Raw genomic sequence first — 12274 nt, 5'->3', positions numbered from 1 at the left:
TAAGAAATACTTTTGCTGTTTATGTAGGAAGTCCATCCATTTTAATCTTGTATTCCATGCAACCCTCAGAATATGCATGTTGAATTTATTATGTAACATTTTTTACACTTGATCGTACCTGTTTATTCTTAAATATAAATGTTTCTATCCCATAATTAAATGTGCTGCCCACTGGGATAGTTTTCTTTTTATATTTTCCTATTAAATATATGATATTCAACACAGATACTCTAAAATTAATTTAAAATAAATATTAATTTTTTTATTAAAGAATTAAAGTAACAATAGAAAATTGAGTGATTTCTCAGTGTATCTTCTTTAGTTCAATTATTTTCATACATCCCTTTGATTTGTTTGCATGCCCTTCTGATGGTTGGTAAGTAGCATCATGTTCCTTATATATAGGGGAAACATTTGTGTAATCCATTCACTTTGTATTAACGTCCATTGAAATTGAATTGGCAAAAATCTTAAAACCAAATGCATTTTATTTTATTTAACTTGCTCGTATTTTTTTAACCCTTACATTTAATTTCTCTTGACAACATTTCAAATGCTTTAGTGTTAACGAAGTTTATAAGTGAAATTATTCAGATTCTGCTGTTGTGAGATTTTAATGGTATATTAATGATTCAGATGAGCATTTCAATAGTATATTAAGATCGTTTCAGATAAACTTATTTGGTAGCTCATCTTACAGCTTGATTTTCTTATATATTTTTGATAACTGAATTTTGAAAATTTAATTTTGAAAGTGACACTTATTAATAAATAGACTCCTCCTTTATGGAAATTACTCTGAAGTCTGTATTGCAGAATTTTTATATAAGTAGATGTGTTTGCTGTTTTCTTAAACTTTAATGCCTTTGTGGAAAAAACATTTAATCTTTACTGTGTAAATCAAATATAAAATATAAATTGAATTGTTTTTAAAGTTATGCCTTTAAACTGACATGGTGTTAGCTTATTTTTGCTAAACATCTTTGTAGAATGTATTATCTCTGAGCAAGTTAGCCAATCCGTGAATTAGCTTACTTTGTAATATTAATTTATTTTATGAGTTCTCCTGTGAAGGATGACAGTGTTCTGTGTTTAGATTTTTTTTTTTTAATAAAACAGAGTTATTGAAGGGGCCAATACCCATACCTTTATGTAACCATGTACTGTACGTTGGAAAAACCTTTTCAGGACACAGTTTAACAATGTGTGCGTCTTCTGGAACTAAGTGGGAAGTAAGGAAATAAATGCAGTTCTTCTTGGTGTTTATTCAAAAGAAGTAATCTCCAATCAGGAAGGTAATTTGTAACAGTATTCTTTATAAAAGCAAAAAGTTAATGTTAAGCAGCAGGGAACTATTAAACTATGGTTTAGACTTAAAGTATTATGAATATTTAGAATATTATCCCACCATCCCACACACATATAGTTGGTTCTGCCCTCTAACCATCTCTGACTTCTGTTCTCATCTCTCCATCCCCACTGGAATTACCTCAGGTCAGGATATCACTATGTGTTACCTGGATTAGGAACCCATAATCTCCTCTTAATCTATATTATATTTGTGCCTTTAGTCTTACCTTTCCAAACAGTCCCCATACTGGAGCTAAAGTGGTGCTTCTAAAATAGAAACCTAGTTATAATTCTCCTCAGGTTAAAAAACTTGAGTGACTTCCAGTTACTCTAAGGAGTATGTTTACTTGCTTGAACATGGGTTGCAAGCTATTATTACCTTACAGCCTCATTATTTATCTCATACTCTTGATTCTAGATTTTCGAACATGTTCTTTTTCTCAGAACCATCTTTACTCTTTCTCCCCTCTTTAACTCTTACTCATCCTTTGGGTTTCAGATTGTATATTATGTATGGATACCCCACAGACTTCCCTGCCCTGTTCATCAGCAGCCCAAACTGAATTCGACACTCTTGCACTATGTTCCTGGAAAGTCCTTGTCATCAATTTGTTTTAGTTGTTTAATTGCCTGTTTCCGGCTTCATATCCTCCCCCCACCCCCGCCACACACACCAGTTTCCAGGAGGGCAAACTTTGCTAGTTATAAACCTATCCTAGAGATAGTATTTCAGTAAATCTTTATATGATGAATGTCATCAGTTTTTAGAGTTTCAAGGACTATAATATGAAAAATTTTGATAGCATATTTCATGAAAAGAGTAAGATATAAAATTGTATAACTATTAAAGGAAAAATACCATTCATAATAAAATCTAGATTGAAATAAAAATATTATTTCCCTAGAGTAGTAGATTGTGAGTAAATTTTAAAATACAGTTTTAAAGCAATAAAGAAGTGCCTAGATTTGGAAAGACAATACCCAAGTCCATTTGTTTGTGAGTCCAGATTATTTAAGAGCATTTTCTGCTTTCAGTCCCTGAGTACATCCTACTAAATAGAGTTATGATCCTGTCCTTGGTAGTTTAAGACTTGGTCCCTGTTTTTCACCCTTGGTGGTATGTCACTGATACCTTTTCAAAATAGATCAGTTTTGCATACATGGAAAGAAATCTGTTGAGGCAGGTGACTCCCTTGCTTAATTAACTCATTAAGTGTCATAGGGAATTCCTTGGCAGCCTAAGTATTCCTGTCCCCTTCCCAGTGCTTGTGTTGACTTTATGTGCAATTTAAACATTCACCCCAGCCTGGAGGTTATACCACACAACTGTCACCTGTGACTTACAGTCTGGACGTTCCATCTGGTCTTTGGTGTAAGAGCCTTTGGGTTCTTAAAATGCTTTGCAGCATTTTAATCATTTTCTCACCACTTTTCAATTTTTGTTTCTATTGATAATTGTATGTTACTAAAAGTTTATGGCTCATTATTGTCACACTAATTGGATATGGTGTGATTCTTAATATTTATAAACTACCTCAAAATACAGGGTAAACATAGCAGCCATAAAGAATATAGGAATAGCCAAAACCCAAAATGACCATGAGTAATCGGTTTGCTTAAGGAGAGTTGTTTTATTGGTTAACTGTAAAGGTTAATAAGGTTCAAAATTTTAAGTAAAAGAACTTCTTATATGGTTTTCTCTAAAGTAATGTATGGTGTACTCCAGCGGAACAGCTGTTTCACTCACAGTTGCTCCTACTATAGAGGAAAAAATTTCTAAGGTTTTAGTTCTAGAAGTGATTCCTGTTTCTAGCAGTCAACTCCTGTACTTAACTTTCTGTGATTTATTTTGTGCCTACTTTAAAATGAGGTTTTTAGATTGCTATATAGCGTTTCCCACTTAAGAAATGTGGGAGTATTTGCAATTTACTTCAGAAGTAAAATATTTTTTGTTCCTAAAAGAATGTGTTGTTTACATTCCAAATTTTATTTATTATTGTTTGATTTTTCAAGTGTGAGTAAACCAAAGCTAGCTCTTGTTGGCTAGCTAAGCATAAGAAGTATTCAAGTGCTTTATTAACATAGTGACACAAATTCCTGTATTTTGTTTATTTCTACCCTAAAGTGTAGCCAATGGCAGAGATAATACCTGTTTATATACCTTACAGAGTTGTTCAGAGGATTAAGTGAGATAAGAAAGGTTACATTCTTTATAAACTATAAACACTTAAATATAGACTTTATTCGAATCTCAGAAAAAAAGACCTTTTAAGAAATGAAGTATTTAATTAGCTTAATTATTTTTTTCTCACCAAGAAAGGTGATAAGAGTCTCAACAGTCTAGAACAAAATTATAGTGCAAAAGACTTAATCTCATTTACCTTCACTGCAGTTGTTGTTGTGCATCGTAGAGGTCAAATGCCACCACATGACATTTGAAGACATTACCAGCCTTTTTTCCTTCTCTGCCTTGTTCTCCTTGGGCCTTAATTTGAAGGTCAGAGTTTTAGTCAGCTATTTACACTGAAGGTATGCCTTTAGATATCTTATGAAACAACCAAAAAAACAAAGTTAAGGGGAAGCAACTGAAATAATGGCCTCGCATCCAAAAATAGTTTGAGTATAAGTGAAACTAGCAGTGGTGACTTCAAATTGCTCTGAGGACCAGGTAACTTTCTGCCTCTGCTCTCATTTGAGGTCGTTAGATTGTGCTTTATGGCTCAAAAATCTCATGACTTTCTCGTAGTGCAGAATAGGTTACTTTAAAAAGTTCTTGTAGAAGGTTGACATTATACAGTAGCATTACCTGGAAGTCTTTTAAGACCAGTTGGGGTGAATTTACAGTTTTATCACGGATACTCATGGGTAAGCTTAGTTCTCACAGTTAACCCCCAGAACTGTGTGTAACATTTTGCCTGTATACTCTTGGATACCCTCTAGACAAAGAGTCTGTAGTTATCATCAGATCTTTAAGCTGCCTCGCGACCCTTTGCCCATGCTTTTTCATGTGGTCTTCCACTACACCCTGTGTGAACAGTAGCCATTACACTTCATTGAACTTGCTTTACCTTTCTGTCTCTCCCTGAACTAGACTGTAAATCTTAAAGGAAAGGGCCACATCTAATTCTTTATATCCCTAGGCAAGTGATTGGTCTTTGGTACATAATTAGTATTTTGTAAAAAAAAAAAAAAATAAATTTCTTTTCCTTCTTATAGATTCAGTGCTCACTCTGAAAATATATGAGTTTAATATGTTCTTATTTTTAGAATTTTTTTGTCAGTCATTCATTATGACATCTTACAAGTATGTACTCACTACACACACCCCCACCACTAACTGCATGTATACTTTTTAAATTTTTTGCCTACTCCTCCCATTTACTTCTCACAAATAATAGATTTTTAGATCATCATCATTTTCAGGTTTCCACTCTATCTTCTACTATAGAATAAAGGCTCTCTGAAACTCACAGTTTGTGTTTATATATCCTTCCTTCTATTGCCCCAACCATGTAGTCTGATAACGTCCATCTAAAATACCATAAACTTGAGAGATTTTCTCTTTTTTCTACAAAATAATAATGTGGCTCTCGTAATACTAGTATGTAGCCTGAGTTGTGGATCATATAAATCTTTACAATTTTGTCATTCCTGCTAAGCTTACTATGAAGAATAAAATCTCAAATTTGTATCATACTATATTTCACATAGGAAGAAATAAATGCTTCTTATGAGACATGGCTTTTCCTTTCTGAGATCATTACTACTTTTAGATAGATCTGTTTACGCCTTGTTGAAAAAAGAACGTATTATCCTAAGGTTTAAAGTTTTTGTTAGTTTTATATAGTTTAATATAGTTTATGTAGTATGATTTTTGTGTGTATTAAGCTTTTCTGGTTACATAAAGTGCCTCATGGTTTCTCTCTACCTTATCTTTCTTTATCTGTGGTAAGTTGTTGGTGCTAAACCAGGTATCATGATTAAGTGGGAATATGTTGGATAGTGTAATGGGAAATAGAAAAAGATATGCCAAGATTTTTTCCCTTATTGTATCTCTAACATTTGACCCACAGATTTTTCAGTGAAACAGCGCAGTCTTCTTTTGCATATCATTTGAACTGAGGGCTTGCTTTGTAAAAGATAAGCAGGCTCTGTTGTCCAGGTGAAGTAGTGATGCTAATTTGTCATTGTCCATCTACCTAAGCATAGCAGTTCTGATACATCTTTTCAATACTGGGTTTCTGTAACAATCCTGGGAATTTCTCTAATGCTCCTCAATTAGTGAATATCATTCTTTTTGTGTTGGACTTGGCACAGTATCTACATCATAGTGGTACTCATTAGCCGTTTGTTAACTGAACATTGAAGACTGGGAAAAGGAAGGAACAGAGAATCAAGGAACCTTTAAATAATCTAAAGAAATTGTTGGCAGATCATCATAGAGTCCACTTAGAATTGTGACACAAATGAGTTTGGTGACATAAAAGGAAAGGAAAGTGGTGTGGCCGTAAATGCCAGTCTGGGAAATTCATTTTCTGTGAAGTAGTAATGGGGAGCCACTTCTGTATCAGGAAAACAGAAACCACAGCTAGGTATTTGAACAGAGAGAATTAATAAAGTAATTGGTCAAGCATGTGTTGAGAGCTGAAAAAAGAGACAGGTTGTAGTACACATTTAGAAACCATAGGAAGCACTTATTACCCCAGGGCTGGTAGATAGAGATTGTCCTATTATTAGATCTTAGACACTTTGAGAAAGTTCTGTGCAGAGGTGGAACTGAGATCTCTGACAAAGTGGTGCCACTTGGCTGATACTGGAATCTCAGTAGCTCACTGTAGTTTGGGGGGGCATGGGAAGAGGTCACAATAAAGCTGGTTCTAGAAGTGCTGGGAAGGAAGTATGGAGCCTGGAAACAGTTGCCTCTGGCAAGGTGCATAGCTGAGAACAGCTGAACGGGAAGGAGCATCCCTTCTCCCCTCAGCCAGCTCTTCAGTGTCGTTTTAATGTCTCTCACCATATCTCAGTTGCAAGAGCCTAACGAAACCAGATGGGCGAAGAAGAAATAGTACTAAATAGAGTCCTATACCCAGCATTTGAAAGCACGTCAGTTTGGAAATTAATAAGATAATCATCTTGGAGAAAAATATTCTGAAAATGGTATGGGAGGATAATTTTTCTGCTAGCTTTATAGGATAAGTTGGAATAAGTAGACCCAGGTTTCATATTTAGCTGTCTACTTGACATCTCCACTTCAGTGTTAGAGGCATTTCGAGCTTAATATTTCCAAACAGAACTTTTGCTTCCATATCCCTTAGCCTTTATCTTCTCATGACATGGAATCACCATCTGCATTATTGGTCAGTCCTAAAACCTAAACATCATTCTTTAATGTCTCCTTTTCCCTTAACCCCTACATCAAGTTCTGTCTAGTTAACTTACTTTTTCCATCTCTGTTATTATCTCCACCCTCGTCCAGTTCATCTTCTGTCACCTGGACTGGATTAAAGCTTGTGACTGGTCTCTTTAATCATACCCCAACAGGCCATTCACAAAATAGCAGAATGAACCTTTAAAGACAGATCCTGTTAAGTCACTCCCCTATATAAAACCCACTATTTAAATTTAAGTCAGATAAGTTCTTTGTCAGACTTTTCTTTAGCTGGCAGAGTGGATGTAGGCAATGATGGGTTTTAAAATTCTTTGTAAGTTTTGGTCACTCTTCATTTTGTCTTTTCTAATTTCTTATTGAACCCTTGTTCTCTAATTGAATTAGTCATGTACTTTTTCTTTTACGTCTGGAAGAACTTTTCTACTCATTTCAAATTTATAGAAAAGTAGGAATCAATTTTTTTAATATATTGAGCAAGTTCACTTTTGCGAGGCATTGGGGGCTGTAAAGAAGACTGGTTTATTAGTTGTTGGTTAGTTTATGGATACAAGTCACATGAGAAATTTCCTAAAAACAACATGAAAAAATAGAAAAGAGGAGATAGTATATGGCTATATATAACTGATTCCCCCAAAAGGAGCAGCATAGATTTGGGAAAGTGATGCTGTCTGTTATGTGTGGGAGTGGTTAGAAAAGGCTGTCCGCTGAAGAGAACAGTGATCTGGGTTAACAGAAGAGGCAGCACAGGATGCTTCTACACAAGATCTTGTCTAACTTGGAGGCAGAAAAGCACAAGGTGTATTCTAGGGGACAGTGGACAGATGATTTTGACTACTGCAAAACATTTGCAGGTAAAGCTGCTTATAGAAGTGATTCAGTGCCTTGGTAAGCTGGAGAGTTTGGTTTTTCTTATAGGCAGTGGTTCAAATTATTTTATTAGCTGACAAATTATTAGTGATTTGGAAATAGTCATACATTTGTTTCAACTCTCTGTTATAATTAATTACATTGTTGTATGTGGGTTTTTTAAATGTGTACTTCATAGATTTTAAATACCAAATAAACATGATTTTCTTCATTTGTTACATGAGGTTTTTGATGAATTCAAAAGACACTTCCACTTAAAAGCACCACAACATTGGAGAAGGTATAAGGAGGACTTTGGCTCAGGTACTCTGGGTTGGAAGCCAGTTTTGCAGTGTGACCTTGAGTAACCTTGGATAAGCTACCTAACCTGTCTGAACCTCTGGGATAATAGAGTACCATTTCCATAGATCTGTTATGAATCATAAATGCTTAGATGATGAAGATCTAATATCTAGTTCTAATAAGGTAGAACAGTGTATAAATTGTTCTATTCTAGATTGGTAAAACCTTGTTACTCTCATCTAATATTAACCATGATCTATTTCTAAAATCACTTTAACATAGCTGTTAAACAGTTAATAACATAGCTGTATCTTACTGTAATACATGCATAAAGTTTGTGTATTTATATGCACATCCATAATCTGTCCTTCATAATTGCAGACCCCAAAAAGTTCAGAAAACTATGTTTATAGTCTGTCTTTATCCCACTTAGTGTGAGTATTTATTTGTTTGTTACAGATTGGATTATCGGAGTGTTCCTCCAGACCCATTGGGGATGTTATATAATCGTTGGAATACTATCTTTTGACAAATCTGAAAAATTCTCAAAACACTTATGATGCCACAGGGTTTAAATATGGGGCAGTGGACCTGTGGAGAAGGTAGCAAGTGTTTTTTATAATTTTAAACTTTTATATTTCAAAGGTAAAGGTGTTATTCATAATATCTTAATGATCTTTACATAATGTTTTCCGCGCAAAATACAAGAGAAATATTCATCTACCCTGTGACCCAGTAATTCTACTCCTAGGTAATTACCCAAGAAAAATGAAAACTTACATTCACAAAAAAAGCCTTATACAAGAATTTTCATAGTGGCTTTATTGACAATGTCCAAAAGCTAAAAACACCCAGATGTCTGTCTGTAGCAAAAGAATGGTTAAACAAATGAAATACTACTCAGCTGTTAAAATAAATGAACTACTGATACATGCAACAATATGGAAGAGTTTCGTAACTGTGTTGAGAGAAAGAAGCTGGACACACAGAAAGTATATACACTGTGATTCCGTTATATGAAATTCTAGAATAGGCAAAACTAAACTGTGGAGATAGAAATCAGATCAGTGGTTTCTTGGTGGGACTTGACTGGGAAGAGGCGCAGGGAACTTTCTGAGTTGGTGGAAACATCCTGTCTTGATGTGCATTCATCAAAACTGATGGAATGTTGCACTTAAGATCTCAGGATTTCACTGCATATAAATTATACCTCAATTTTTAAAATATAGAGTAAATACTTAAGAAATGAGAAGTTATTTGGTTCCAGATGACCACTTGGATTCAGCATTATAAAATAGCATTTTATGACATTAGGTTTGGTTGCCTAAGAGCAACTTTCCTTTGTTACAAATGGAAAAGTCAGTGTTCAGTCTTTATAGAGGTGCTTGTCCCTGAGCAAGGTTCTATAAAATACCTTTTGAAATGTCTAGAGTTGAGATGTATGATTTCAGGATGCCATATTTGATCAGCTTTTATCTTTATGAGAAGAGGAGAAGTCAAATAAACTCCCAGTCTGAAGCCTGGTTCATAGAAGCTGTAGAGCCTCTGGACTATAGAAAAAACTTGTTGGTTTCTGAAGTTATCACTACTAAGTTTTCTTCTCTGAACTCACATTTGGAAAAGAGGTGGCATGTGCCTTCAGCAGTATTCAGGGAGGTTTATACTGCCAAGTTTCATTGATCAAACCAGGACAAGAAGGCTGAAATAACTACTTCTACATGAAAGTAATCCTGTAATGAACTCGGCCATCTCTTGACACACAGCATCATGCTCTGGGGGTACAGAGTGGGTGGGAGTGGTGAGGACACCAGAGTTAAGCTCATTCTGGAGTAAAACCACCAGATGCGAATTCCGCCTTTGCCAACTAAATTCTGGGCTCTTCTAGGAGGTGTTATTGTAGCCTGCCATAATATGATATAATCCGATGTATGTACCATAATTCATAACTTGTCTCAGTGGTCTCCAGCTATGTCATCATGCCATACTCCGCTGACACTGCCTCCTGAAAGCTGTGCTCTCTGGTTTTGAGTCTCCTCTTGAGGAGTCTCTGCCAATGTCACTACATCTGTTTTTCAGTTTCCTGCACCCTGCAAAAGGCACACACATGCATGCACATACCCTGATGTGCACGCATGTGTTTCTTCCATCATCTTTCTTTTTAGCTTTTTCCCATGTTTGACGCTGCATCAGCAGCTAATTAGTGGGGTTATATTGTTATCCAAAAGAAGCAGTTCAATTAAAACGTTTTCAAGCACCCCTTCTCGGTACAGGGCTCTGTGTTAGACGTTATGTCACATTACTTCTTCCATCTTTATTTCTTATTTGCTGACAATTTCCAACACGTACCACTTTCTCACTGTGGAAGATGACTAAAGATACACTTATTACTTTTCATTTATATAGAGTATAATTTATAAACTTTTTGTGGTTATTATGTATAGATTCTGTTATTCTGTTATGTATAGATTTAAATTTGAAATGACTTGATAAGTTTTAATTTTTAGTATTATTTGTTTTCAATCAACAAGTTTGAGTTAAATCATAATGAATTTCTAATTAATTCTTCCCTTCCAGGGATAGTGCTTACTTATTTTGTCTTTAACAAGTAATTGCTGTGTCTTTCAGAGAAATCATAATACTTTCTTTTCCATTCATCTTTGTCCAAGTTCGCAGGGATCAAGGACTAGTAATTCCACAGTACACAAATAGCTTCTCTGTTTCCTACTACTAAAAGTAGTAGAAGCAGTGGCATATTAACATTGTCTTCATGATGTTTTCACTTATCTTTTTCTTTAATTCTTTGTGGTTTATTAAAAGCCTGCTCAGCAGTTCTCTTTACTAGCCCATTTGCTGCTATAATGCCATGGACAGAGTTTTGTGTATCATTTACAGTTGTAATAGAAAAGGAGGACTGAGAAGCTTGTCATCTGTCCTAGTACTGCTCCTTTCTTAAATCAGAAAGGACCAAAGTTATATCAGAAAAATGTATCATTGGGTTACTTTCTTTTTAAATAGGAAGTCCTGAGGATTAGATAATGCATAAAATATGTGAGCAGCAGAGTTTCATTTCTACCATCATCTTCAGGGATGAACATTGGTAGATGGACCATCATCTACTGCTTCTTTTTGCTGTGGTTAAAATTTATCCTGTAGGATTTAGACATTTGAGATTTGGAAATAAATAAAGTTAAAGATTTCTCATACCAATCATTTAAAAAATAAATCCTAGCAAATAAATTGGGGGATGGGGTGAATGGGGAGAAGGCAGTGATAAATAAGAAATAGACTCTGTTCTCAAGGAGCTTACTTCAGTAGTGGTGATATACAACAAACTATAATTCAAGGCAGAAACAATATAATCTATGGGTGGCCCTGTGAGAAGGTAGCATTTTGGTTGAAGTTTGCAAGGATTAGGTAGAATTTTGAAAGAAGGAGGGGTAGAGTGGAGAGCAGAGGAGCATTCAAGATGGAGGAAATAGGAATATGCACAGAGATGAATAGCAGCCAGTGATTTGGTTTGATTTATAACATAGATATGTATAAAAATAGTAGAAGATTAATTGATTTAACTTGAGAAGATAGTTTGGGGCCAAATCATGGGTAGTTTAAATGGTTTATATTTTTAAGTAGTAAGAAACCATGAAGAGTTTGAGATGTGAGAATGTTAAGAAACATTAAGATGAAAGTGGTGTTTTGGGTAGTTAATCTGATGATTGTGTATAGATTGATTGGAGAACAGATACCATTAACATAATTTTGTAGTAGTTGCCTAGAACAGGGTGACAATAGTGAATGGAAAGGGTGGGGCGAATCCCAGGTTAAATGGGATGGCCAAACATTTGGATGATCAGAGACAATCCTGATTTATGCCTGTTGACATAGCATAGTTATTAATAGTGCCCCTTTTTGCTTTTAAATGTTTCTTGGTTTGGAAAATACATCATATTTTGACCCTAAAGATAGATTTGCTTTTATAATTGATAGCACTTGCTAACTGAGGGGAGAACAGGATGTTGGCAGAAGAGAATAGACTGTATATACAAATTTTAGAAATTCTTAGGATCTCATTAAATTTTCCTTTTTGGATAATTAAACAGAAAATTCTCTTACTTGAATACCACAATCAAATCTTATATGTTTAAAATCCCGGTTTTTTTCTTTGTTTTCTGTCTTTTAATGAACACATTTGAATTTTGGAATCAACAAAATGATAGATGCTAAAGGGAATATACTGTATTTAATCTTACTTAACATTTTCGTTCTTTCCATTTAACAGCACAGCTATTTAGGAGAACTTTTATAAATCACTGTAGCATATATAAAAATTTCCAAATAGAAAGGTAGCTAGTGGCAGTCGAGAGTATCCTGTGTCAGCATGCCATCACT

The 12274-nt window shown here is 34.8% G+C and overlaps 1 protein-coding gene across 6 annotated transcripts in view; it reads left to right on the top strand.

Annotated features, from left to right (window-relative positions):
* QKI (QKI, KH domain containing RNA binding) overlaps positions 1–12274 on the top strand; it is a 148413-nt gene that overhangs the window by 124137 nt on the left and 12002 nt on the right. The window lies entirely within an intron of this gene.

This window comes from Ceratotherium simum, chromosome 38 (genome assembly GCF_057802395.1).
Source record: "Ceratotherium simum simum isolate JZ-2026a chromosome 38, ASM5780239v1, whole genome shotgun sequence".
Taxonomy (NCBI): domain Eukaryota; kingdom Metazoa; phylum Chordata; class Mammalia; order Perissodactyla; family Rhinocerotidae; genus Ceratotherium; species Ceratotherium simum.
This window is presented reverse-complemented; position numbering and strand designations above follow the sequence as displayed.